A 27,726-nucleotide genomic window follows, 5' to 3' on the forward strand; every position below is an offset into this window, starting at 1 on the left:
AGAGCCAGGATACAATTGTTGGGGAGCCTTTGTTGACATTTTGTTTGGCTAGAGAACCCTCAGACTAGTTTCTTACCTGCATAAATACTTCCCATGGGCCCATACTTAGGGGAACTGTTATCTAGAACTCCAGTCTCTTGTGAAGCCATTCCATTTCTAAGTGTTTAAAGACTTGAAGAAATAAGAAACATGGAAGTTTTGGGGTCTGGGTTTTCTCCCTTATCCCTTAAAAAAACCCCAAACCATGAACCTGCTTCCAATTTTCTTCCAGCTCTCTGTCAGCAAAGGGTGTACTTCCTAAGTGCCTTACATACACATCTCAATCTGGAAAGAATCCAACACTTGAAATCTGGCGAAATTCTTCTTGATTTCAACTTTGATGAATCACGCGGGGCCTGCTAACAGAGACCTGCTGGCTTTGGGGTTCAGCAACGAAACAGGGGGAGGCTTTACTGGCAGTGCAGCACGTCTCAGACTTATCTCAGAGCCAATTAAATGTGTTATGTAAGATAGCTCCTTTTCCTTAGCATATGGCTGTCTTTGCAAGCATTCCTCTCCGAATCTTCTTGGGCCAGCCCCGTCTCCTGCTGACGTTTTTGCCCCTCTTCCCTTGTCCATCTGTGCTGAGCAGGCTTGGGAGTAAGGCCTCACTTACGAAACCCAGACCCAATCTCACTTTATTGACGTGATTCAGGAGAAAAGAATTCTAATGGCATGTCAGAGTACTCCAAGGCACTGTCTGACAGCATTGTCCAATCTTTCTGAGCTCAGGGAAGGAAGGGCCAGCAGAATCTGCTGTCGTTTCTGTTTGTTTCTATGCTAGGAATTTTCTAAAGAAGGTTTCCACTAAAAAAACCTCACTGGGTTTGCGCCAGGGGAGGAATGCAGTTGTTCCAGGGCTGCAGCCTCCCTCTGGGTTCACTCTTTGGGAGGCCGGAGGATGGCCTGCTGTTCGCTGCCATCCCTTCCCCTAAAGCTCAGTTATAGTGGCTTTACTTTAACTGGTTTTGTTAGTTTATACACCCAGGCGGCTCCACGGAGGGCCTAGAAGCATAGCTATCTCTGTAATAAGTAGCCAGGGACTTCTAGAATTCATCCGCTCCATCCCCCTGCTTCTAGGCAATGTTGGTGGGCCACACTCGTCCAAGGTCATACAACTAGAAAAATCAAGGTTAAGTATAAGGAATGGGGGTGGGGAGCAGTGCTGTAGGAAGGAGCTGGAAGGCTACAGGCCTGGTTGGATGCCTCCTAACAGTTCAGTTAAATTTGTCACACATGCATTAAGTGCCAGCTGTATACAAGGCACTTGGCTAGAGGGTAGAGATACAAATTGGAATAATCCCTGGCTTCAATGAGTTTACATTCAACTGGCTTCATATAACCTGTCAGAACACAGACCCTCCATCCGAAGTCACCCTCACACCATAATGTATATTTTATGGAATGTGGTTTATTGTTTATTATGTGAAGGCAGTGATTGTCTGTTGGGCCTTGGTTTCTTTGTGTGTGTTAGAGCTATCTTTATGACACTGGTAGCAAAGCTGTTATTGGTGTGGGTTGAGTCATTAAAAAGTTGAGTTGTATGCCTAATGTGACTAATTAGCTAGTCACTAGAATGTGGCTGATCACAGTAGTTGTTATGCTAGAGTCGGCTGTGTAGACATTATGCGGTATAGATACAGAATGGTGTAGTGAAAAGGTTCCTTGGCTCTGAGAAGAGCCAGAGGTTCTGAGTTCAAATCCTGGTCCTCCAACTGTGTGGCTCAACCTTAGACCATTTAATTTAACTCCGTTTATTGATGGGAAAATTGGGATCTTAAAAGGTTCAGTGTAAAATATAAAATGGGGGTTAGACTAAGACCCCCAGAACCTCTTCTAGCTTTAAGGCTTGTTCTATGGTGGCAGAAGGGCAAGAAACAGAGAATTTCAAGGGCCCTGGAGGAGAAACATTTTCTTATTCCCCTGTGGAGTGGTGGTAGTAAAAGGGTTCTCCTGGAAGGGGGAAACCCAGTGGTGTGGGAGTCATTCTGCCCAGCTGCCTTAAATATTCCAAGGTCGTCATACTTGTACTGTTCTTGGACTAGGAAACCAGAAGGGACTGCCTGCTAAGAAAAAAAAGAATTGGCTTCTTACAGAGATTTTGTGATTTTAAGATTAAAGTGAACTTTTCTTCCGGCAAACTAATAGAATGCTTTGTTGGGGCATGTATTACACAAAGCCTTGCTTTTGTTCCTTTCATCAGATAGGATTCTCTGAAATTTTTTTTATTCTTTGGAGACTTGGCATCATAGATATGATTGGATTTAAAATAGTCACCCTCCATCACTCCCCACCTCTAATACTTCGAATCACCTGAGACTGTTAAAAGACAATTCAGATACAAGTTATAGGCACCTAGATGTAATTGCACATCATGGTCCAAAGATAGATGGATTAATAAGAATACAGGATATGCAGTATAATAAATTTAATATAAAGTGTTGGAATTGAATATGGCAGTGAAAGGAAAGCAGAATTTGGGGCCTCTCTTAAGTTCCCTGGCCCCATCTGCCTGTGCCCCCCTCTTACATTATAGACACTGTAATTATAGCAATAGGACAGCTAGGTGGCACAGTGGATAGAGCGCCAGGCCTGGAGCCAGGAAGACCTGAGTTCAAAATACGCCTCAGATACTTACTAGCTGTGTGACCCTGGGTAAGTCACTTAACTTTGTCTCAGTTTCTTCATCCGGAAAATGATCTGAAGAAGGAAATGGCAAACCACTCTGGTGTCTTTGCCAAGAAAACCCCAAATGGGGTCACAAAGAGTCAGACACAATTGAATAACAAAAATAATTTATATATTTATATCATTGTTTATTTTTATATTATTTATATAATATTTATGTAATAATTTGAAATTTATATAAATTATAAGGCTTTGCTCCTTGAAAAACTGCATTAAGTTGGCTTCACCAGAGACTGAAGGTTTCTTCTTCACCATCCCTTGTAGATGCCTGAAACATACATGGTTGAAAAATAAGGAATATAACATCCATGGTGTACATGTATTTATCATGGTTTGCATGTATTTAGTTTATCTACGGGTTGTTGATTTCCATGGCATTTTGGTGCTTATTTTTTGGAAATCGGTAGCCAAATCATAACAGCCAGAAGCCAGTCTCAGAGTCAGGAAGATCTGGGTTTGAGACTTGCCTTTGACACTTTGATACTAACTGTGGTCTTGGGCAAGTCACTTAACCCATCTAAGAGTCTGAGTGTCAGAAATGTCAGTTGATCTTCCTTGGTGAGAAGAAATACAAGTTCTTCTCTTCCATGAACTCCCAAAATGGAGGGACGTATCTTGTTTATTTATTAGGTCTTCCTTTTCCAACTGGGTTGTAGTAAGGAAGTATCTCAAATTTCAGACATGACATTTTTTTTCTCCTTTTTTTCCATTAAGTAGAAAGGTACTTGATGGCTTTAGTTTTTTTTTAATGGAAAAAAAGAAACAAGAAAAGAATGGGCAATAGAATGCTGTGGACCAAAATATTGATTTAAAACAGTTTTAGACAGATTTTCATATTCTTTTAAAATAGATTTTGTAAAGGAAACTTCCACCACTGAAGGTCAGTCCTATCTGTCATATTCACTAACTGATATTTATTTAATATAAATAAACATATCTCTGCTTCTATAGATAGAGAGATAGAATGCATATGTGGGTGTTGGTGTGTTTTATGGTAGAAGGAAAGTTTTGCCACAGAATTTGAGGCAGATTTTCACCGTGTTCTGTTCTGCCTTTTTGCAGTAAATATAAGTAGTCTGACTTCAGTTTTCCAGAGCACTAAGATATTTCGTGAAGAACATGAGGGATTCAGATTAATCTGGGAAGACTTTGGAGCTGATATGCAATGTACTGAGCAGAGATGGGAAAGCAGTTCAGATAATGAGTATGAAACCACTTGGAAAGTCTTAAGAACTCTAATCAGCCCAGGGACCGATGATGACCTCAGAAGTCTCAAGATGAAGCAAGCTACCCACTTATTGGCGGTGGGATGGTGGACTAGTTCAGGATGAGATGTGGGTTTTCAGAGTTGGCCAGTCTTTCGCCTTCTGTGTCGTGGACAGTCTCCATGGCTGAAAAATTCATCACCCTGTGGCCAACCTGGTGCTCATACCCTTGACCCTGAGTGCACTTGGCTTGGCTCTCAGATGGCAGATCATCATTGGATCTGTACTTGCCATCTTGGTAGAACCTGCCAGGCTTTGTGCTCCATTGGCCCAGCCTTCAAAAACCCAGGTGTGCTTAGAATCTATAGCTGTTTCTTTTTTATGTCCAAAAATGCTTTATTTATGAAGCTTCAAAAGTCCTCACTTGTTAGTACTCCCTAAGAGAAAGCCAGTATTTTCAAGTATTGAAAAAAATAAAAGCTTTCTTTTTTCCCTCACTAAAACCCAAACAATTTCATCTGCTAATATCTCAGGACTAGATTTCATAGAGCTTCAGTGGGACCCAGTAATTGTTTTTCAACTGGACTTGTTATACTTGGGGATGGATGTCTGGTGTTCTGTTTAATTAGGCCCTGTGGGTTGATATACTTAGCTAGGTTCACCATGAGTCCAGGGTCTGGTCTCAACCCAAGCCAGTTTGCAAACTCAGTGGTCAACTCATCCAAGGGTAATAAAGTCCAGGGATCTGACTTGCTTGACCCAGGCTTCAGGGAAAGACTGGATGGGTTCAGGCACAGGTTGGATTAGATAGCTTCTGAGGTTATTTCCAACTCTGAGGTTCTGGAATTCTGTGAACCAGTAAGTTGATTTGGGGCAGCTAAGTGGCATGGTTGTGCACTCTGTCTACCTGCTACCGTGTTTCCCCGATAATAAGACACTGTCTTATTATATTTTTTTTTGACAGAAAAACACCAGAGGGCTTATTTTCAGGGGAGGGCTTATTTTAATGAACATTGACAGCAATTTTAATAAACAGGTAAATGTGAACAAAAAAATGTACCTTTATTCAATAATGATCATGTCATCTTCTTCAACAACATCATCATAAGTGTCCATACCCTGAATTCCGTCATGCCCATCATGCCCCCTGAGTTCTTCTTTTTTCCTCCATCATGCCCTTTTTATCCTCCATCATGCCCCCTCACTCCCGCTTACATACCGGGTTTTTATGTTGTCCTGCCTCAGCTCTCGTCCACGGCACTGCTCTCAATGGCGCCAGCAAGCAAATCACTGGGGAAGAACAGGATGACGCGCTCACTGCTGCAGCTCTGATTGGATGCAGCTCGGAGCGCGGAGTGCGTTTCACTGGGAGAGGGGAACGGTGCATACAGAGGGTACCTGTAATGTAGCGTGTAGCGCAGGGGATCACCTTCACTACAGTAGCAATCTCATTAGGGCTTATTTTCGGGGGAGGGCTTATTTTAGAGGAATCTTATACAGTAAGGGGAGGGCTTATTTTTGGGATAGGTCTTATTATCGGGGAAACACGGTATGTGCACCATCCAGTGCTAAGCAAAGGAAATACAAAGAGAGTCATGAAACAGTTCTTGCCCTCAAGGAACTTACATTCTAATGGAGGAGGCAACACATATGTATGAAAGTATGTCAATAGTGTACTTATATACAATAAGTACTACGTAATTGGTAGCTTTAGGAGATTCAGCACCTACTATGGTCCAGGCATTAGTCTAGGAACTTTACATACATGGACTAAAACACACAAAAGCTACCCTCAAGGACCTTACAATCTCCTGGGGGGAGGGAGGGGCAGGAGACAATGTGTAATTCATATATAATTTAGGCGCAAACCAGCTACAAAGTAAGTAGAGCGGAAGGGCACTGCTACAAATTGGAAAGCTTATTAAGACCTGGCTTTGACAGCATTTGAGCAGATCCCTGAATGTCGGTAGGAATTCAATGGGTCAGATCCTTGAGGCTATTTGCCAGGTCACTTTCTTCTCTGTTTGTATCCTTACAGCTATGAGACCCTGAAAAATTCCTACCTTTCAATATTTTTCTTTTTCCCACCTTGATATCTTTTGGCCTTCTGTTTATGATCACCCTTCTTAATTAACCATTTAACGATTTATATATCCAAATTCATTTACAAATGTAAATTACATTCACACTTGCTTGTTTTATTTTTACAAGGAACCTGTGATGAATTTTTCACTTTGACCAATGAGGACGATGAGTCTCAAAGGGTTCTCCTTTCTGACTTCCTAATTTGGCACCCTTTCTACCACACCGTGATTCCTCCTTCTTAGATGTGTACTTCTACAGTGGGAGTTTAGAATTAATTGTAGATTAGTTACATTTTCAGGTTTGCAGCTCCCTGGTGACATCTAGAGAAAAGTCCCTTAGTCTCATCAGTAGCATGCTTCCGTGTCACACTTTATGATGCTTGACGTCTGAGAAGGTTTCCCATCATCTAGACTGTTGTGGATTCTTGTTAGCTTTGCTTAGGGTCAAATCCTTCTGACCTTTGTTGATTTCATCTCCTTTCCCATACCCATTTTAGGAATGTGGGTTTGTAGATTTAAAGCCAGTCCTTTCTTGTATGGTATAATGAAAAGAGCATTGAATTTGGATCCCACCATTGTAGCTTACTAGCTTTGGGATCTTGGGTCAGACCTTTCACCTTTGTAGTTCTTAACTCCCTCCTATCTAAAATGAATGGACCAGGTGATTTCCAGGGTCTTTTCTTGATCTAAACCCATGATCCTGTCCAGAGTACCTTTACATTTCATGTTTGCCTTTTCCATATTGGGGTTCCGTCCTGGTGGTGGGATTTGTTGATATACTTGCAAAATGCACCTACTTTGGGGGTTCATTTACATTATGACTATATTAACAGTTCAGTGCAGGAAGGAAAAGATGACCTTCAAATGGATGTCCTGGACCATTTTTCATCAATAATGGGTTTATGAGTTTCTAACACAAAGGAGGAAACTACCAAAATTTTTAGCCTTGTTCATATGAAGACTTTGAAACCATATCAAAATTGAAAGCGGTATTTACCAGTCTGCCATCTTCAAATGGCATTTTGTAGTGATATTCTTCTCTTCCTTCTCCCTCCTTAAACACATGTGTTAGGTAACCTAGAAACAGGAAGAAAAGATTTCTGATCTTGATATCAAAGACGGAGGCATAGACATGTGAACAGAATGAGGCTGTATAATCAGCACAGCTGGATGGTAACTCCAGCTGCAGGCATGGGTAATATATTATGAGCTTAGCTCTTTTCTGAGTGTTAGAAAAACCTGCTTGCCAGAAACATGAATTGTAAAAAGCCATCAAAACATATTACAATGCAGAAGAAAAATGTAGTGAAAATTCCATCGTACAATGCCAAAAAAGTTTCTTTTTGCCCGAGGTTGTTTTTTATTTCTGTTAGGTAATTTGCAAAGACGATCTGAGGTTGGGGAGAATGCATATAAAATAAAAACGGAATTCTCTGAGAAAACCCTGGTGAATAGATAATTGATGGAAATTTGAGGCCTCTTTTCAAGTGTTGGTTTTAATTTAATGCACCACCAACAGCTAAACTCACCCTAAGTGATAGCACATTTAGGTCAGAAATCAGTGACATGTTCCCTGGAAGGTATTTTGATTAAGTTCCCCAACCCCCAGGAAAATACCTTTCTTGAACTTGAACCCCAAATGCTGTTTGCTGGGTCATGTGGAAAACTGCTGGGCTGAGAGCCAGGAGGAATGGAGATGCTTGCATCTGTGTGTCTACTAGCTGCATGGCCCTGGGGGTAGTTATTTGTTCTCTCTGGATCTCACCGTCAAACCTGTTCTATTGATGGGATTATTGTGAGACTGCCATATAGTAAAGTAAGCAAGGCACTTTGAAAAATCCCCAAAAACCAAATTCTCAGTAACATCACAGAGTCACAGAATTTCAAGGTCTGAAGGGACCTCAGAAACCACGTGGTCCCAAACTTTAATTCCAAAATAATTTCTTCTGATTCATACCTTTGCAAATGATCATCCCTATCACCTCTAGAAGCAGATGATTCCACCTTTTGATGGGGGCACCCATCGTGATGCAGTCTTGCCCAACATCTCATCTGAATGGGCTGTTTTTCAGTTTCTCTCCATTGTTCTCCGTTCAGCTCTCTGGGACCAGATTGGACCTATCTGTTCCCTCTTCCAAAAATATCAGTCAACATGCATTTATTAATTGCCCACTAGGTGCCAGACACAGTGCTAAGTGCCAGGAATTCAATGAAAGGCAAAAGTATGGTATCTGTTTCACATTCTAAAGGGGGATACACGCAAACAACCATATAAAAACAGGATGGATGCCATGTCAATGGGACGCCATCTGTGAGGGAAGGCACGTTCACAGGAGGAAGTGAGATCTGAGCTGAATCTTAAATTCAGGGAGCTAGGAGGAGGGAGTGTATTTCAAGCTTGGGGGCCAGCCAGTGAAAAGGCACATGAAGGGCTTGAAGTGACAGGATTATAGAGTTGATGTTGGGGGCAATAGGGAACCCCTGGAGTTTAGCTTTAGGAAAGTGACTTTGGCTGTCAGATACGTGGTGATGATAGTTAAATCTCTCCAGCTCCTTCCAGTGACCATATGGGTGAACCTTCACCATGCTGGTTACTCTCCTGGACACTCTCCAGGTTATCAGCAACTTTTTCACAGCAATTATCTGTTACCACCCCGACAGACGGTGTGGTGTCAATGACTTTGGAGATGTCAAGATCTAGGTTCAAGTCTGTCAATCTCTGGCCTTTCTGACCTCCCAGTGCTCTAGGTGTCAAATACACTGTCTTGCAATACTCCCTGTCCCAATACTCATGAACAAGATTAAAGTGCAATGACATCTTAGGTCCGGTCCTAATCCAATCAATCAATCAATCAATCAATCAATAAACCTATCTCATTTATTATTATGAATTAACAAGTGGGCTAAGCATGTCCCCTTAGCTCTTGAGAAATACTTTAAAGTATTGGTCTGTTTGGTGTGACTATACTGTTGTATATGACTCCAGTATATGGAGTCAGGAAGACTTGAGTTCAAATCCAACCTCAGCTGTGTGACCCAGGGTAAGTCACTTAATACCTGTTTGCCTCAGTTTCCTCTTCTGTAGAGATAATAACAGGATCAAATGGGTGTAAAGCACTTAGCACAGCACCTGGAACCTACAATGGGCACTGTTTAAGTGTTAGCTGCTATTATTATTGTTATGGAGGAAGGTTTGTCTTAGCTACTTGATGTGGGGTATATATACTTAATGCACCACCAATCAGGAGCTCAGGTTGCTTCAGGGAAAATAAATTTAGACCCTGGAGTGTGTGTGTGTGTGTGTGTGATTTGGGGAGTAAATAAATAAAGACACCATGAGAATACCTAAATACCTAGGCAGCAGTAGTTACTGTTTTAAGGTTTACAAAGTACTGTCCTCTGAGCAAGCCTGATGAGGATAGAGATCATAGATATGATTAGTCCCATTTTACAAATAAAGAAACTGATCCCCAGAGGGGTTAAGGGACCTCCCCAGCCAAGGACAGACTTGAACCCCTTGGGACCTAGGCTCTTTCCCAAGGACATCACCGTCTTGGAGGACCTCAGGGTCACAGGGACTCTGCTTTGGCCGATTGAAGCAACTTGCAAAATCATCTTTATTTTTTTTTAATGTCATGTATATGCAGTGGATCAGCTCATACCTCATCCCATCATTGCTGCGTTATCTGTGTGGACAGATGGAGATGCTTGACAAGAATTGGGTCTTGGGGGAAGCCTGTTATTGAAGGGATAGCGTATTGGGTTCCAGGAAGGAAGAAAAGTAATTCAGTTTGGTGGTTGGCATTGATAAGTCTCCTCTAAGTAGAAAGCAAGGTGCCTGAAGGCAGGGGGTGCCCCCTCTCTTTTCTATTGCTGTCCCCTGTGTCTAACACAGTGCTTGGTCCATAGGAGCTTAATAGGCTTTAAATACATGAGTGTTGACTGATCAGATTCCTTAGGTAAATGCTTAAATCTCTCCTTTTGTTTTGCTTGTAAGGACATAAGACTTTGGGTGTGTGTACACATGTGTTCTGAAGTTAGAGGTCTTGCTTAATATAATTCCTGATGATTTCCAAATATCCTATTACCTAGACTGTAAGGGACTTTTCCTTTCTTTACTTGTCTTTTTTTTCATTGCTTGATGAATTTTAATAGGAAGGATGATGTAATTGGAGAGGTGATTGATTGTGAAAGATTTGCATGTTCAATATACAGAGAAAACACTTTGTGCAAACAAGAGGTCACCTGAGGCCTTTCAGTTCTGCATCCTTGGGCTGTTTGTTTTAAGATCACAAAGGTAAACTTTGAAATGCAGTGGCTTCGGAAGGCACCTTTGTCCAACTAAAAGTGTTTTAAGTTTGCTTTTGTTGATATTGCAATAAAACTTACCCACCTTCCTCTACACCTGGAGCAGTCTAGATGATTCATAGAAGATAAAGGAGACATTTATTCCTGGGAACTGTGAGCCTCCCTTTTCTTTCCAGTTTAAATTTCCCTTGGCACTCCAGAATTGGCACTGGAATCCTCACAGTATTGAAGACTTCTATATTGTATATATTCCTGAAGCAAAGTCAAAGTACTTAACTGAGCGTTTCTTTTCCTGTGGAAGATAGCAAGCCAGCACTGATGTTGGGTCAGCCAGTGGATGATGCTTGGAAGGCACATGTTCCAGCTTTGAAAAAAGGGCTTTTAGATCCAGCCCTGTTGCCTCCAGACCCGAGTCTCTCTGATACTCCAGTGTGCTGCTATGGGATGACCCCTTCTTTGCTTTATCCTTCCTTCTTGCCACTAGTTTTTCCTCTAGAGACTTCAGCAGAGGGCAGGTAGCCAAGTCTGACAGGGCTCAGACCTGGGGAAGTCTCAAGCACGACATGCACGAGCCTTCTGATGTCCTGATGACACCCCCTATGGACACCAGGTCCATGTCAGAATCTGAAGTAGAGGAAGCCTTTCCTGCTGAGTGCTCTCACTGACCAATGTCTTGGAGAACAAAGGTCCCAAATGTAGTGAAGGCTAAACCTGTTCCAAGACAACCCCTCTCATGATGGATGCCAACATGGGCTCCTCACCAAATCAGAATCAAGTTTCTGCCTGAACCCGAGTCCTGCCTCCCAGAGTCTGAGAGGAGCCTCCTGGAACATTTGGGATTTGATTCAGCCTCTGTGTCCCTAACTTGTTAGGAGGAAGTGGATGTAGCGGCAAGCACCCCAGTGTCTCCAGGGTGTCTGCCAATACAGGTTCTTGGATCTGCTTTGTTAAAGGAAAGCAACTCAAAATGGGTTAACAAGCTTACTTTAATCAGTCAGACCATATATCGTTTACCTTGTTCAGGGGAAAAAGGTCAGCACCCCGAACTTCAAAGTATACAGGCAGAATTATCAAGGCAGAAACAGATCAAGTAGACAGCTTTCCAAACTGTCCAGCCATTACATCCATACCCAATCAACATCTGGGTTTTTCAAAGGGGGGGGGGGCGGCCTGGACAACGGCTTCCCAGAATACAGATCAAATCACAGAACACTTCTCAAAGTGAGCCCCCAAAACAAAGCCTCACATCAGGGCTTATATAGCCTTCTCCTGGCTCAGAGAATGTAACAACCTTATTGACCCACTGGCCAATCAAAAAGTATCTACTGAAAAACAAGCCTCCCTCCCCAGGCTTCAGGTGCACTTTAGCCTAGGGGCAGGGAAGATCTTCCAAATTTGCATTCCCATTACAGTGGACAGTTCATTTCCTTATCTCTTTCCCCATGAGTTATAAGCTATGTCATTTCTGAACCTTAATGAAATCATTGCTAAGTAGATTGAGGATGGAAGGGGACAGAAAATAGAGATTTCAAAACAGCACAGAAACTGATATATATCTGAGCACTTTATTTTGGGTTTGGGTTGCAGCTGCAGCCTAATTAGAGGGAGGGAGGGCCATAGGGAGTGAAAACTGAATATTAAAGAGATGAAGCAGTTTTCCTTGAAGAAGCAAAACTTTGGTAACTTTTGCATAATTGATAGAACTCAGTAAGCAAAAAAAAAAGTCAGACATGACTGAACAATGACAACAGGGAGTCTGCAATCGCCACTTCTGATTGTGTTGGGGAACAGTTCATTTGGTTATGGAATCCTTAAGAGAGAAATTCAGAGGATTTTAGTTTTAGAGCTGGCAAGGACTTCTGAAGTCAGTCAGTCCAAAACATTCCTTTTATAGATATGGAAACCCATACCCAGAATGCTGAAACAATTTTCCCTTGGTCACATAGGTGTTATTTGGAGAAATGAGATTTGAACCCAGATTCTCAAATTCTAAAACCAATGCCTTTATACTGTAGCATCCCATTTCTCCCAATGAGTTTCCTATAGACCTCCCATCTTTACCCTATCACTCATACTTCTGTCTGCAAAGTATTAAGGAACTGAGCTAGCATCTATCTCTCTTCTCAGAGGACATGGCCAAGCTGGCATCTCCTTCACTGGTAGTCAGTCAAGGAATTTGATCTTTGTGTGAAGAAGCAGATGCCAAAGTAGTCAAACTCCATGTCTTTCTTGACTTTGGCATCACTGGGAAAGGGCATCCCAGGCAGAAGAATCTGTAGATCAGAGGCTGCCTCTTGACGACATCATATGAGCAGCTGCTTCCTGGACCCATCACTGTGGCAACTGGGTTCTGTTTATGCTAATGAAAGGAGACATAAAGCCCTTGAGTGTCATCACCATGGACAGAGCTCCCTCTGGAAATGGACCACTTGCCAGATTGCCAGGGATAAACCAAAACAAAGGAAAATCAAACAGTTGTAGGGAGGGAAGTATCTTGCCCTGTTTGTAAGTTCAGCATATCCTAATTGTCCAAGTACATCCTCCTTTAGCACATGTAGTCACGGCAGGGCAGATTCCCATCCATCCCCATAGAGCCAGAATCACAGGGAAGAGTAAATACAATGGAACGTTCTTGGAAACCTTTTTCTGAATCTACCCTTGAACCTCATTGGTGTAGTGGCCAGTTGAGGAATTATAGAGAAATAGTGTTTCCTGCCAAGCCTGGCTAATGCTCTGAGGTCCAGTTTGGGGCATTACTATAAGGGTCATTGGGAAGAAAACATTCTTGTCAACCTTACTGTGATCTAGAAATAGTATGTCATATAGTCCAGAGTGTGATGTAGACCCTCACTCTTGATCTTTAGCCAATTTACTCATTCTAGCCTTCACTCACACTGGCAGAGATATGGGGTTTCCAGAGAAGGGTCCTGACCCCATAGCTACTATTGCCTGTAATGCAGGAGAATTTGGGCCTTGAGAAATAAGGTCCACGGTGGAGGAAACAGAGACCCCAGGACACTTGTATGGTCCAGTGACATCCCTTAGCTTCCTATTTTTGCTAATTATTGTTACTCATTAAATGTTAAGCTTGGTTGTTTCTGTTTGCTGAAGGTGTACAAATACCTGGAGTACCCTATGGTAAAGTCCCTGTCCCACCCTTTTTGGCGCTGTTTGTCCTTCATTTTTGGAGAGGATCAATCGCATCAGGAGGGTGATATCTTGCCTTGCAAGTGAGGCAAAGTTGTGCCAGGTCATCCGCCTCATTCTATCCTCCAGAGTCACTGGAGTCCAGTGGCAAGGCATAGGTCAAGAGGACTGGTGATGGTCCCAGATGCAGTGGGAGACCTTGGCCTTTTTAAACTAAGGTCTTTCCCAGGTCTCAGTGCCCCACCTTAGCAGCAGGAAGAGAGTGAATATATGATATTGTGAATATAGTTCAAAACCAGAATTCTTTTGAAGGAGAATTCAGGTGACCCTCTACTCTGGGTTGGTTTCTCCATCTCCATATTCAATGATCTGCTTTAGGGATTGAACAACTGCTACCTTTCATAAGGGTGACGCGCTTCTCTTTCTTCAGATATGTACTTAAGATCAGTGTAGTCCATCTGGAGAAGGCCATTCTTTATCATCTTTATAATTAGGCTTTCTCTGAAATTTTAATTTATGTGTTTATGATTTCAGATTTTTTTGTTGTTGAGTCCTTTTTTTATATCACAATCATTTCCGTATATATATCTGTGTGTGTGTGTGTGTGTGTATTCACTCCTCCCCTATCTAATCCTCTCATAATAAAAACAATTAAGAAATCATTGGAAATCTTAGAACATGCATAACCCTCTGTACCTGTAGCCCCTACCTTTCTACCAAGAGGAAGGAGGTGCTTCATCATCCGGTCTCCTGGACTCATGTTCTGATCGTACGTAATAATGTCCCCTATTGACAAACTGACCCCAATAAGTAGTAATTTTCCTTTAACTGGAACAAGTCAGCTCAGTTGGAAGCACAAGCATCCTGTGAGTCCTGCTTATTTCTCTCCTATTAGTCAATACACTCGGCCCCGTATTGGATGTTTCCTTCCCTTCTTGGCTGAGGTACCAGGTTTTATGTGAATTTGCTGCTTGGCACACTACTTTTCTGTGGTAAAATGAAATGGGAAATATTGGAGAGGTAGAGTTGTTATGTTTGGGACCTAAGCATGGGCATGAATAGACTATAGATGTGTTAGTTTGATATTTACCACAGGTAATGAGGGTTGGTGGCCAAAAAAGAAAGGGTGTCACTTTCCAATGGGAATCCGCCCGGAAGAATGACCTCCCCATTTTGTTTTGGTGATGGGGGTGGGGTGGTTAAACAGTGTCTTAATTGTGATTGGTGTTTGTTGATTGTGGTCAGGCTTTGCAAAATATATTTCTGGGTGAATCTGGATCCATGTGCATATTGGAACAGATGAGATCATTCAACAAAAAGGCTTCACTGGTCAGAGTACTCCGGACAGACTTTGTGGTTAGATGTTGGCTCTTGGTGTTGGTGAACAAAGGACATATGAAGTTAACAAGTTAGTAGAAATGCTTGTCCGAACTGGCCACAACCAATCTGTACTCTATCTTGTTGGAGATCAGAGAGATTAAGGAAGTTTATTCGTTCAGTAAACATGGAATGAGTAATAACCTCAGGTCTGGAGAACTCAACTGCCCAGATGGTTCAACACTGTTGTACTATAATCATAACAGAGGATAGGATAAAGAGGAAACTTAATAAGTCTCTGGAATCAATCAATAAACATTTATCAAGCACCTACTACACGCCAGGCATTGGGGATACAAGAGAGGCAAAAGGCAGTCCCTGCCTTCAAGGAGTTTACAATTTAATGGGGGAGTCAATCAGTTAATAAACATTTATTAATCGACTACTGTGTGCCAGTAAGCACTGAGGATAAAAAAAAGAGGGAAAAGGCAGTCCTTGCCCTCCAGGAGCTCACAGTCTAATAGGGGAGAAAACAAGCAAACACATGTGAATAAACAAGCTATATACAGGATAAATACAAAATAATTAGAATACAGATGGCACTAGAATTAAGAGGGGTTGGGATTCACCCAGGGCAGCTAGTTGGCACACTGGATAGAGTATGGGGCCTGGAGTTAGGAAGATTCACCTTCATGAGTTCAAATTCGGCCTCAGATACTTACTAACTGTGTGACCCTGGGCAAGTAATTTAACCTGGTTTACCTCAGTTTCCTCATATGTAAAATGAGCTGGAGAAGGAAATGGGAAACCACTCCAGTATCTTTGCTAGGAAAACCCTAAATGGGGTCACGAAGGGTTGGACATGACTGAAATGACTGGAGAATAACTCCAACAAGGGATTTATCCCTCCATCCACCCATCTACCCACCCACCCATCCATCCATCCATCCATCCATCCATCCATCCATCCACCCACCCACCCACCCATCCATCCATCCATCCATCCATCCATCCATCCATCCATCCATCTTCATTTTTTCTTCTGTCAAGGACAGAATCAGCTATCTTCTTTCATAATTATGGGAACACAAGGAGGGTCTGTTATTCTGACAGGGTGGGGAACTCCTAACATGTGAACTCCTTTCACCACCTGCAGATTCTAACCTTATTAGTTCAGAGATTCTTAACCTCTTTTTTTTGTCTTCTCCATCATGGACTCCTTTGGTAGTGTGGTGAAACTTGTGAAACCCTTCTCAGAATAATGTTTTTAATTGCATGAAATAAAAAGGACTCACCAGTCCATAAGCAGTTATTAAATGCCTGCTGTGTGCTAGACACTGTAATAAGCATTGGGAATATTAGTAAAAGGGTCTTGAGTTGCTCACAAGGAACTAAGATTTTAATGAGTGAAGATGAACATAAAAGGAAGTGGGATAGCTGGGGTGGAGGTGAGGGGCATGGTAGAGAAAGAAGTCAGGGGCAGAGCCTGGAAGGAATGGAGTGAATGTGGTCAATCCAAGTTCGTTACTTAAAAGGTAGGTTTTGGGAGGAACTGACCAGTTAGAGTAAGGAACTTCCAGGGGGGATGTGGTCTTCCAGGGTATGAGAGAGCTACAGGGATGGAATGAAGGGAAGGAAGACTCAGTGGCATGGTGGAGAAAGAGGTCTTGAGAGTCAGATGTGGAGTCTGAAGAGGAATGAAGAAGTGAACCTTTACAAAAGGAACCAATTATATTCAAATACTGTCATAAAAATATTAGTTCATGAACCCAAGGTTAAGAAGCCTTGCCTTAGTAGATTTGCCAGGGTAGGATTTGAATCCAGGTCTGTTTGACCCCAAGCCTTGTACTACACATTCACTATGTGTCTCCTTCTGCTGTCTTTTCTTAGTAGGATGTGAGGGCAGAGATTGTCTCACTTTTGTATCCCAGCACCTAAAAAGTGCCTGACACATAGGAAATCCTCAATAAATGTGTTAATTATCATTATCAATGACATATTTTGTATTAGTTCAAGTCAATATGATTGTATTATGGTTACCTGTTCAAAGAAAGCACTCAGTAAATGTTTGTTAAATTAATTATTAGGTGGTTGATGAATCATCTTTTTTTAGTTATACTTATGGAAATGCTTGTTTTATTCCATAAGTTAAAAAGAAAATAAATTTTAAAAAAAGAAAATTCAGGACTTTGGTTTATCCGTGGTCCCCAAATCTTTTGGCCCTCGACTTAGCACCTCCCCTGAGTTTGTATAGGAAAGGAAGAGTTCAGAATCATCGATTCCCTTCTCCAGCTGTCAGTAGATCTGAAAAGGTTTGAGGGAGAAGTGTAGCTCTGCTGAAGAACATGAGTATTGGGGGTTGTGGGGGGATTTCTTTTATTCCCTACTAGGCCAGCCCCCTGCTAGGGCTGACATGTAAAAGTGAGATTAATTTAAAGAGTCACAATCCAAGCAGAAGTCAAGTTGATTGACTGGTAGTTGGTAGAAGGCCCTGTCTGTTTCATTGTCTATCTGTTGGTAATAATCTTAGAATGACAACAACCCACAGATCGGCCATCTTTCAGTCTCTCCATTAAGGTCAGGCTCTGATTCAGACCCTCAGCTTACTTTTCTCCTGCAAACCTTTACTCATAGCAAGGAGGAGGGAATAAACTGGGGTTTCCTTTCATTTGTTCTAGTGTTCTCAGGCTTGACTTGAAGTAAAGTAGACACAGCCCAAGGATGGGAAGGGGTGCTTTGAATAATGGAGTAATTACAGCAACTTCTGAACACTGACCCTCTAAAATACTCATTTGTTCAAAAAAGCAAAGGCGGCATTCCAGAGACCCCATGGGCAGTCTGGCAAAGTCTTTGGAGCCCTTCTCAGAATCACATTTTTAAGTACATAAAATAAAATGCCTAAAATTACAAAGGAAACCCAGTAAGATTGAAACATAGTCTCTCTCTCTCTCCCCCCTCCCTCCCTCCCTATCTATCTATCTATCTATCTATCTATCTATCTATCTATCTATCTATCTATCCATCTATCCACCTATCCACCTATCCATCCATCCATCCATCCATCCATCCATCCATCCATCTATCTATCATCTCTCTCTCTCTCTCTATCTATCTATCTGTCTATCGAAACAAAACAAGAAGAACATCATGGCCCTCAGTTATGAACCTTAATTATTTTTTTGAGGCTCTTCTTATCTTGTCCAAGCCACTTAAGCACCCAATCCCACTGCTAAATTAGCACAGGAGATTTGATCCATTTTGTTTTCTGACCTGGGCTGGTTTGCATCTTCTTAGGCAGCCTGGTCCTCTCCCCTCTCCCTGCACCAGAAGGGTGAGCTGCTCATCATCTTGGTGTTGGATTTAGTTTAGACACCAATTGAATAGACCCAACCCTGTTACAGCTCAGAACTCCTGAGCTCAAGAGATCCACCAGTCTCACCCATTCCAGTAGCAGGATTACACACATGGCTTCCTATGCTTGGCCAGCTTAAACTTTTTAAAAGATAATTTTTATTGTTTGTGTTTACGTCGCTCTCACTTTCTAATAGCTCCCTCTGACTTCCTTCCCTGTAACCAAGACTAAAAAAGAAATGAATCAACATAATGCTACATAGAATTTATATAGGGCTTTAAGTCAAATGTTTTCCACAGGTTATATCATTTTACAAATATGATGTTAAAATGTCACATATAATATTCAAAAAGCCTGACAGTAGTGCAATGCTCCACACCCATAGACACCCACCTCTTCAAAGAAGAGGAAGAAGATTAAATGTTTTTAAGGTATCGCTTGAGTATCATGGCATCACCTCCATTGAGTCATGGCCCTCTTCAAGGAAGGACAAACAATAACAAGATATAGAAATTGTCCTATGAGAAAAGAATTCTTCATCCACTCTTCCCAGAAGGAGAGAAGTCAAGTCTGCAACCTTGGCCTCCTACCTCGGAGTGTAATCAGTGAGTTTGTTGGAGGACCCAAGACAGAGGCGCTTGTGTGCTGACAACCACGTCCTGTCTTTGTCACCAGTGGATTTACTGCCCCATCAAGGGAAATAAATCACCTCCCGGAAGAGCTTTATGTTTGGCCGCCATGTACTCTCCACCAAGAGTGCAAGTTTCTGGGCACAGCCTTAAGTGGGGGTGAATTGTCCCAGTTTCCTCTGAGCTTTTAATTTCCTTATAGGTCAAAGGGTTATTTTTAGCCCATGAAGTCCACAAGGGGCAGCATGTGGCAGAGCTGGGGTCTTAGTTTGGGTAGAGAGTGAGTAGGTGAGACTCCTTGAGAGCCTTGAGTTTGTAAAGAGAGATCCCTGGATGCAGAATAAAATCTGTCCTCCTTAGCAGTCTTTGCTGGGCTAGCCTGGTCCATGACACTTTGCATTCTAGGGGTGTTCCCTGACACCAAGGGGAAAGAGAGAGGAAAGTTAGGAAAGGAGAAATTCTTTTGGGTTCCTGGCTTGTTTCATCCATATTTGGGTAGATGGAATAAGAAAGGCCTGACTTTAAAACTAGCCTTTGACTATTGCTACATGTGGGCTGCTTATCCTCACTCAGGAAGTGAGCCTCTCTTTCCTCATCTGTAAAATGGGGATTATAATAATAATGCCTACTTCACTGGATTGTTATATACAATACTTTGCAAATATATTTGCTTTTTGGAGGGCAATTGGGGTTAAGTGACTTGCCCAAGGTCCCACGGCTAGTTTTTCTTTTAAGTGTCTGAGGCCGGATTTGAGCTCAGGTCCTCCTGACTCCAGGGCTGCTGCTCTATTCACTGAGCCACTTAGCCTCCCCTACTTTGCAAATATTAAAGGGCCTGCATGCATACAGCTTATTTTTGCTACAGAGAGGCAAATTATCTGGCCCAGCAGTTTGGAAAAAAGAAATTTGTTCTCTTTGGTGGTCAGTCTGGCCCGTGCATTCAGACAAGGAGTGGAATTAGTCCTCATAAAATGAGCAAATTAAAAATCAACCAACCTTAAAACTCATTTCGGAAAGGTAAGCAAGTCTAAACAAAGCCTGGTGAGGATGAAGGCATGCTCCCAGCCAGGAGGTGTCATCTGGCGGGATTTGAAGCCAGGTTTTCATGACTCCCAGCTTCAGCTTTCCAACCACCATGATGTGGATTCAACAAGCCAGGAATTGAAAGAATTTTCCCTTTATTAACTTTTTTCTCTCATGTTTTCCCCTACATACCCCTAGAACACAAAGGGTATCCCACTTGTGTCTTTGCTTGTAATTATATCCATGAATGTGACTTCTCATTGCATTGCCCAGTCTTCCTGTATCCTCTCCCAAAGGTGTAGGATATATAGGCAGAGTAACGGTGTTAACGGTCCTTACAGTCTGCAGGGAGTGTAAGCATTTCATCATGCTCATGTGTGTGGAGTATAAAATGGTAAAAGCTGAAAACACCAGGCCAGTGATTGGCCAAGTGGGGCTGCTAAATTCCTGCATCAGGCCGCAGTCTTCTGGAGGGAGACAAGAAAATGATGTGGTCCATGCACAGTCAGCCTGTCTTTGTTTTTCAGCTCAGCATTTTTTTGGTGCTATTATAAGTGTTCACTCATAAATGCTCACTCAGCATCCCTTTCCCTCCCCTTCTTTGCCCCCCACTTACATGCACAGATTTTAGATGAGAAAAAGAATATGATCCGATTTGAAGTCTTTTTAAGGATTAAAAATTAAAAAAAAAATTAAACGTGGTAGCCAAGATTGTGATGATGCTTCCAATAAAACTTGAGCTTATGTTTAAGTTAGGGAGTGATTTGCTCTGGACTGTTTTCTTGGTTGGTCAAAGAATTCACATTTCTATTTTCCCCCTACTTAAATGTGGACATATAGTTTATAGTTAAGTTTCCTTACTCCTAAAAGAGGCTTCTCTTGGTATTTCTGCTCTATGAGTTGTTGCCATAGGCTCAAAGATTTAGAGAGAGGTGGGCTCTTATAGACCATCTCTTCTTCTGGCCCTCTCATTTTATAGATGAGGAAACTGAGACAAACAGGGTTAAGTGACTTGCCCAAGGTCACAGAGCAAATGAATACCTGAGGCCAGATTTGAACTCAGGAAGATGACACTTCTTGTCTCCAGGTCTGGTACTCTATCTATCCTCTGTACCACCTAGCTGCGCCTTAGAGTCCTGGACCTAGTCTAAAAAGATCTGAATTCAAATCTATCCTTAACTGCTGAGTGACCCTAGATAAGTCACTTAATCTCTGTCGACCTCAGTTTCTTCCTCTGAAACAAACATTGGGATCATGATTATCTGTAACATTTAACTCATTGTAAGGATCAATTAATGTAATATATATAAAAGTGCTTTTGTAAACCCTCAGTTTAATACTAATATGTTGTATGGTGTTATAGGCTCCACAATACCCTGATTGATAAGGGAAGTTTGCTCCAAACTCAGCTTGTTTTCCTAATGCTTACATGTCCCAAGTCAAGGCTGAGCTTTGTTTGGGTCCTCTTCCAAAGAACATTGGCTTTCTATTGGAAATAATCAGGGTTTGCCTTTGACCTTCCAAACATGCACGCCCTTGCTGGACTGCACAGGGCCAACGCTGGCTGTCCACCGGCAGTTTAGAGATGGTGTCCACAGGGACCTGCTTACGATGGCTAACAGCAGGAGTAAGCATATTACTATAGTAACTTGTGTACCGTTTAGATCCTTTCCAGCCAACCTAGGGGAGAATTGGAAAAGGAAATGCTGGAAAAGAGCCATTTTTGTAATTCCTATTTGTCTGAGCCTTTGTGTAAGCGAAGGTCTTGATGTGCTGTTGCTTCTGACCTTATTTTGAGGTGGGGGTGTGGGGTTGGGGCTCATGAGGAATCTCATTTATGGTGTGCCAGTTTTAAACCCCATCATGGAAGTTTTCAAATACAAGCCTAAGTTCTTTAGGATAATTTGTTTGTTGAAATTTTGTCAGCTGCCTGGGGATATGTACTCATTAACATACAACTTCATGCTAACCACCCTGCCCCTTCATGCATGCCTGCAGCTCAGATGTCCTGCATACTGCCCGCCTTTGTTAAGGAAGTCAGAGGCTGAGGTGCTGGAGTTAAAAATTTATAGGAGAAGCAGAGAAATGAACGATTGGGGGGAGGGGAGCTTCCTGGAGGAGAAAGCAAGGGACCAGTTTCTAGATCCAGACTTGGCAGAGAGAGAGAGAGAGAGAGAGAGAGAGAGAGTGAGAGAGAGAGTGTGCTGGGGTTGAAATCCAGAAGGCTCAGGTGGGTACAAATCCTACCTTAGATATTTTTGCCCTTTGTGACCAAGTCTTAGGTTTGCTGAGCCTTGGTTTCCTCCTCTGTAAAATGGGGACAGTACCTTCATGTAGTGCCTGCCTCACAGAGCTGTTGTTACGGTGAAAACAAAGTAATGCTAAGTCAAGTGAACAGCCATGGATTGATGTCTTTTTAAGAACTAAGAATAAAGAATTTGAAACAGCAGCCAGCCCATGAGAGACAAAGAAAGTCGAAAAACCTGATCTCTGTCCTCAAGGGGCTTACAGTCTAATGGAGGAGACAACCTTCAAATAGCTATGTACATGGGAGATAGCTGTGGGATAAATTGGGGAGTATTTCAGACGAAGGCTCTTCTGGCATTAAGGAGGACCAGGAAGGAAAGGCTTGCCTGAAGCATGTTTGTAAAGTCATTCGCAGACATCTGTGGGTCAGCTATGATCATAATTGTCAGACAGTCTTGAGGATGGATGCCGAAGCCTGGTGGATGTTAGACCTCACAGAGCTTATAAATCTTACAAATAGCAGCCAATGCATGACTTTGCCTTGTCTGTCAACTAATCAATCAATAGAAATTAATTAAAGACTTGCTATTGCCAGACCCTGTGTCAGGTGCCAAGGATGTAAGTACCAAGAATGAAAGGATCTCCCTACTCACAGGAAGTTCACATTCTAACGGGGAGACACCGAGAACACATTTAAATATATAATTAATAACTATAAAGAGGATAAATACAAAGTAGTTATTACCACATTTGGTCTTTATAACAATCCTATGAATTTGAGTCTCTTATCCCTTTTTTGCAGGTGAGGAAACTGAGGCTCAGAGGTTAAGTCCCAGCAAGTGTCAAAGGTGAAATATGGGCCCTAGTTTCCACTGATTTCAGTCTAGGGGGTGCAGTGCCTGGAGCATTGCACATCAGAGTCAGGAAGAGCTGAGTTCAAATCTTGCCTTAGACACTTACTAGCTTTGTGACTCTGGGTAAATCATTGAGTCCTTTCCACCTCAGTTTTCTCATCTGTAAGATGGAATGATGACAGCACCTCCCTCCTAGGGTTGTTGAAGAGATGAAATGAGATAATGTGAACAAATGTTGTTTTTATTTTTATTGCCACCATTGCCATCTTATACTTCCTGTAAAACTTTTTGAAGACGGATGGTTTCATCGGTGTAGGTGTCCCCATCCTGTGTTGCTGTTCATTCTTCGTTTTCTAAGAGGACCAAGGACATCTGGGGTAATGTCTTGACTCCTTCATAAATTAGATTTCAGTGAGGCAGAGCTGCACAAAGTTGTCAGCCTTGATCTCTCTTCCTGAGTCATCAAAGTCCAGCGGTAAGACAAAAGTCCTAGTCCTATAACTTGATGGAAAATCTTTGAGAGTTGATATAGCTGAGAAATTTGTCACCTTGCAGTTGATCTGGTGAAGAGTTTTGCTGAATTTGGCTGGGCTGGTCCTTGGAATGCAGAAGCTCAGTTTCTTGCCAGGCCCATTCCTGAAACCTTTCCAGCTTGGGAAGATCTGCCACGGCTTGTGCCCTGCTTGTAAAGCCTTTGAAAACCCAGGGTCACCCCCGAGTCATGAGGCATCAGAGCAGGACTTGGGTGTATTGGGCTTATAAAATACTTTGGAATAATGTCAGTTGGATCCCTGTGTTGTATACTATTTTGGTATTCAAATACCCATTGCATTTAGAGTTGTTGAGAAAAGCCCGATGATAAAATAGCCCATCTTCTCTCTTCATTGAGAAAATTAAAATAAAATAATAATCAAAATGTCTTTAAAGCAACTCCCTTAGTCATCTTGATTAAATCTTAGGTGTCTGTATTCTGCTTTAGTGGAAGGAGTTCCAGTAATGGGAGTTCCTTCTGCTGATAAAATCACAGATCCTTTGCTTGTAATGTACAGTATAATTAAAAGCAAGCTCTACCCTCATGGTATGGAGGTCATAAAAGCACACATAGGAACACAGATCTCTTAATATTTCACTCATCCATCAGATGACACAATTTAATTTTGGGTAATTCAGTTCATTTCTCTGTTCCCAAGTTTCCTGACCTGTAATTTGACAGGGTTGAATGAGATCATTTCTAAGGCATCTTCCACCCCTAATCCTGCAATTTATGATCATTGATTATTCTTGTTTTATGGAAATTCAGTTTTCTACCTTCCATTTCATGAGTATAGGTCTTTTATAGAGAGGGTTTTTTTTTTTTATATAGATAGAGTTATTTGTTACGGATAGTCTTCTCCCCATTAGAATGTGAGCTCCTTGAAGGTAGAGATATTTTTGCTGTTTTTTGTATCCTAGTACAGGGTGTCTGTTTCCTGACTGACTTCAGGTAAACAAGCATTTATTGTATTGTATTTTATTTTATTTTTGCCTTTTTTTTTTTGGAGGGTAATTGGGGTTAAGTAACTTGCCCAAGGTTACACAGCTAGTTTTTTCGTGTGGGTGTTTAGTGTCTGAGGCTGGAACTGAACTCGGGTCCTCCTGACTCCCAGGCCCGAGAACAAGCATTTATTTTAACTCCTGTGTAATGGGCACAATGCTGGGAATATGTAAATGAGAATAAGGCAGTCCCTGCCCTTGAGGAGCTTACAATCTACTGGGGGGGGGGGAAATCAATATATACACAGATAAGTGAGCACAACATGTATACAAAACAGCATCCAAAATAAAAATTAAGTGGAGGGTGGGGAGAGGAGATGAACAGTGGGGGAATCAGGATGGCCCATTGCTCTGAAAAAATGATTTATTTTTCTTGTCATTTTAAAATCATGTCCGATTCTTTGTGACCCCATTTGGGGTTTTCTTGGCAAAGACACTGGAGGGGTTTGTCATTTCCTTCTCCAGCTCATTGTATGAAAGAGGAAATTGAGGCAAACAAGGTTAAGTGACTTGCCTAGGGTCATACAGCTAGTACGTGTCTGAGGCCAAATTTGAACTCAGGAAAATGAGTCTTCCTGACTTTTGGTCTGGTGGTCTATCCACTGCACCACCTAGCTGCCCTAATGATTTATTAGATGTGATCATATTAAGGTATGTCCAACATGGTGCAGTGGTTCCCAAAACCAAGGGCTGTATTAACCCATTGTATGGCTGTCTGCTGTCTGTCCCTTTAATTTTTAGTTGGAATGAAACAAAAACAAAAAGGTTCCCCCCGATCTTTGGTTCAGCTCAGCTCATAGAAAAGATGTATTCTCATTATCATTATTACTCTGCATTGACGTGTTCACTTGGCTTGGCAGGGCAGTTAGTAATTGGTGGATGGAGAAGAAAGGACAGCAGGGAAAAACTAGTGCTTATTTTGTTCTTCATAGTCAAATGTTTTCTCATAGACAAGGCCGAGGTTTAAAGTATTATCAAGATGTGGGCTTTGGCCTTGGGTGGTTGACTGATAGGAATTCAACCTTGAGTTGAACTTTGACAATAGGTTATTTTCTTTGCCTTTTATTTAATTCCTAAGCAACCAATCTGTTGCACTTTGTTGACCCCTTTTCTCGGCTTGCCCTCTTTCCCTTGCTCTCTCCCTAAGATATTGTTTGTTCTGGCTCTTAGGCTATCTGTGTTCAGAGGAGCTTGGGTGTGGCCATGCCCTCCCGCTTTAGGGGATCCAGTCAATTTCACAAGTTTAAGTACTGTAAGAGATGTTATCTCACTAGGGTTACTGGATCAGAGTGACAGTAATAAAGAGAAAAATCTGCTATCTGTATTGTATGGTGGGAAGAAAGATGCACCTGGAGCTAGCACCTGGGTTCAAACCTCAGCTCTGTTAGTTACTACCAGTGTAACCCTGTGCAAATTATTTCCCTGTGCTGTGCCTCAGTTTCCCCGTATGTAAAAGGAGGAGGTTAGGCTGGATGGCCTCAGTTCTTTCATCTGTAAAATGAAGAAGTTGGACTCAGTGATCCCTAATGACTGTTCCCACTCTAAATCTACAATCCTGTAAGGAGCTGTGAATCACAGAGAAACCATAAAGGCTCTGATGACCCTCAGTTTCCCCACGGGTATAAGGGGAATAATAACTCTTGCACTACTTTTTAAATGAGATTCACTGTATGCTGACTGCTTTGCAAACTTTATGGTGTTTATAAATATCAGTTATCCCCCTCTTCCTCATTATAACTGCTACTACACTAATTACGGGATTGTTAAGGGGAAGGGATAAGTAAAAGTGAGCAGCTTTTCATGAAATAATGGTGTTGGAAAGGCTCTTAGACATGTAACTCTGCCCAAGCCTGGAGTGTAGGGAGAAACAGATTAAAATGTCATTGGGAAATATTTAACAAAATAAAAATACAATGTGACACAGATAATGTTCATTTGTGGTTTTCTAAGTCCATGTGTGACTTGGTTTCTATTTGAATTTGACACCATTGATCCAGTCCATTCTCTTCACTTAATTGGCCTTCTCCAACTACCATTCTGCTTCATAGTCTTAGAAAGTTACTCCAAGCATGGTCACATAGCCTGTAGGTCACAAGTGAGACTTGAATCTTGGTCTTCTGGACTCCATGGCTGGCTCCCTGTCTATTAAACCACACTGCCTTTTTGCACAGAGTTTGGAGTTGAGGAAATAGAATTTTCCTCTTTTTTTCCCCCAAGGGCACCAGTCCGAGTTTGGGGGGTAGTGACTTTGTTCAGCTGAATGTTGATTTCTCCCAGATGGAAAGGAGAGTGTGGTGATTTGGGGAGACCTTGCTTTGGTCTGTTTCAGTCCAGGTGCATGTTTACTTTTGCCTGCCTAGGTATATTCTTTGCCAGTTTGGACATGCCTGTGCCTTTGGATATAAAAATAAATAGAGCTCTCTTTTTGGTTCCTTGCAATCATTTTTTTTTATATCTTCTAGTATTTCCTCACTTAATTGTTTTTAGTTTTTCAAAGGTCTACTATGAATCATTTTGAACAATATAATAAAGCATGTGTTCCTCTCTTTTCAGGGGTGCATTCGTTAAGAACTTATTTTAGGAAGTGCAAATTTAAAAGCTAAACCACCCCCTCCCTTCTTGTAACTATGATGGGATTATCTCATGGGAGTGCTTGTGTGCTTTTGGGGGGTGTTACTGAGGGATCTGCAGTTGAGAAAAGTAGGGTTTATTTTTTTCCCTTTTGTTTCAATATGCATTTCTACCATAAACTACCCAATATTTCCTGTTCTTGTTTGGATTTTTAAAAAAGTGTACTTCCATTCATTGTTTCCATGTGACTTCCTATCCTTTTTACGGTAAAGAAGGTTAAAATCTACGACAATTTATGGGCTATCTCTGGGGAAAAGGAAGTACATTTTGCTGCTGAAAAGCACTTAAAAAAAAAAAAAAGAAAACCCTAGCTATCTTGATTCAGGGAAATTTTAGCAGTTCTAAGGTTAAGTATTTCCTCACCCAACTTGGGGTCCCAAGAGGAAGATGACCGTGTAAATGTAGAAAAATTGCTTGGATTCCATGTTAGACTTTTGTAAAGAGACATGTTTGGCTCAGAGGTCTGAGGGAATTCTCTGGGATTGAGTCACTGATTGTGATTTTTCAAAATGAAATCAACTTCCCAACTTGAAATCTGCCCTTGAAAGCAGCCTTCCTGGCATGACTCCATTTTATCTGCCACCTGAACAAGAGACTTCATGTGGCAGCTCCATGATAGCGCCCTTCAAAATGGATTCATGCTTAGGAAGGAATAAAAACACTTTCCCA

The 27,726-nt window shown here is 41.8% G+C and overlaps 1 protein-coding gene and 1 pseudogene across 1 annotated transcript in view; both read left to right on the plus strand.

Moving 5' to 3' along the window:
* The window catches only part of LOC138165480 (transforming growth factor beta receptor type 3-like), a 229,004-nt gene that overhangs the window by 42,883 nt on the left and 158,395 nt on the right, over positions 1–27,726 (plus strand). The window lies entirely within an intron of this gene.
* LOC138165464 (uncharacterized) lies at positions 8,601–14,525 on the plus strand (annotated as a pseudogene).

This window comes from Petaurus breviceps, unplaced genomic scaffold (genome assembly GCF_028583685.1).
Source record: "Petaurus breviceps papuanus isolate PSGF00001 unplaced genomic scaffold, PetGlider_PUasm1.0 209, whole genome shotgun sequence".
Taxonomy (NCBI): domain Eukaryota; kingdom Metazoa; phylum Chordata; class Mammalia; order Diprotodontia; family Petauridae; genus Petaurus; species Petaurus breviceps.